This window comes from Mastomys coucha, unplaced genomic scaffold, assembly GCF_008632895.1.
Source record: "Mastomys coucha isolate ucsf_1 unplaced genomic scaffold, UCSF_Mcou_1 pScaffold23, whole genome shotgun sequence".
In the NCBI taxonomy this organism is placed as follows: domain Eukaryota; kingdom Metazoa; phylum Chordata; class Mammalia; order Rodentia; family Muridae; genus Mastomys; species Mastomys coucha.
Genome location: NW_022196906.1, coordinates 13,998,337 through 13,999,969, shown reverse-complemented (window position 1 = coordinate 13,999,969; position 1,633 = coordinate 13,998,337).

The window sequence follows — 1,633 nt, the reverse complement described above, 5'->3', positions numbered from 1 at the left end:
TTCTTTTTGTTTCTATTTGGTTGATTTCAGTCCTGAGTTTGATTATTTTCTGCCTTTGACTCATCTTGGATGAATTTGCTTCTTTTTGTTCTAGCATTTTCAGGTGTGCTGTCAAATTGCTGATGTATGCACTCTCCATTTTCTTTTTGGAGGCACTTAAAACTATTAGTTATCCTCTTAGGACTGCTTTCATTGTATCCAATAAGTTTGGGTATCTTGTGGCTTCATTTTCATTAAACTCTAGAAAGTCTTTAATTAATTTCTCTATTTCTTCCTTGACCAAGTTATCATTGAGTGGAGTGTTGTTAAGCTTCCACCTGTATGTGGGCATTCTATTGTTTATATTGTTATTGAGGAGCAGCCTTAGTCCATGGTGATCTAATAAGATACAAGAAATTATTTCAATCTTCTTGTATCTGTTGAGACCTGATTTGTGACCAATTATAAGGTCAGTTTTGGAGAAGGTACCATGAGGTGCTGAGAAGAAGGTATATCCTTTTGTTTTAGGATAAAAAGTTCTATAGATATCTGTTAAATCCATCTGTTTCATAACTTCTGTTAGTCTCACTGTGTCCTTGTGATCTGTTTCCATGATCTGTCCATTGCAGAGAGTGGGGTATTGAAATCTCCCACTATTGTGTGTTGTGCAATGTGTGATTTGAGCTTTAGTAAAGTTTCTTGTATGAATGTAGATGCCCTTGCATTTGGAGCACAGCAGTTCAGAATTGAGAATTCATCTCGGTAGATCATACCTTTGATGAATATGAACTGTCCCTCCTTATCTTTTTTGATCACTTTAGGGTGAAAGTCGATTTTATTTGATATTAGAATGGTTACTTAGCATTTTTCTTGGGACCATTGGCTTGGAAAATTGTTTCTCAGACATTTATTCTGAGGTAGTGTCTGTCTTTGTTACTCAGGTGGGTTTCCTGTATGCAACAAAATGTTGGGTCCTGTTTATGTACCTAATCTGATAATCTATGTCTTTTTATTGAGGAATTGAGTCCATTGATATTAATAGATATTAAGGGAAAGTAATTGTTGTTTCCTGTTATTTTTGTTGTTAGAGCTGGAATTAGTTACATGTGACTATCTTCTTTTAGTTTTGTTGGAAGATTACACTCTTGCTTTTTCAGAGATGTATTTCCCCTCCTTGTGTTGGAGTTTTCCATTTATTACCCTTGAAGGGCTGGATTTGTGGAAATATATTTTTGTGAATTTGGTTTTGTCATGGAATACTTTGGTTTCTCCATCTATGGTGATTGAGAGTTTTCCTGGGTATAGTATTCTGGGCTGGCATTTGTATTCTCTTAGGGTCTGTATGACATCTGTCCAGGATCTTCTAGCTTTCATAGTCTCTAGTGAGAAGTCTGTTTTAATTCTGATAGGCCTGCCTTTATATGTTACTTGACCTTTTTCCCTTACTGCTTTTAGTACTCTTTCTTTCTTTCTTTCCTTTTTTTTTTTGTGCATTTGGTATTTTGACTATTATGTAGTGGGAGGAATTTCTTTTCTGGCCCAGTCTATTTGGAGTTCTATAGGCTTCTTGTATGTTCATTGGCATTTCTTTCTTTAGGTTAGGAAAGTTTTCTTCTATAATTTTGTTGAAGATATTTACTGGCCCTTTAAGTTG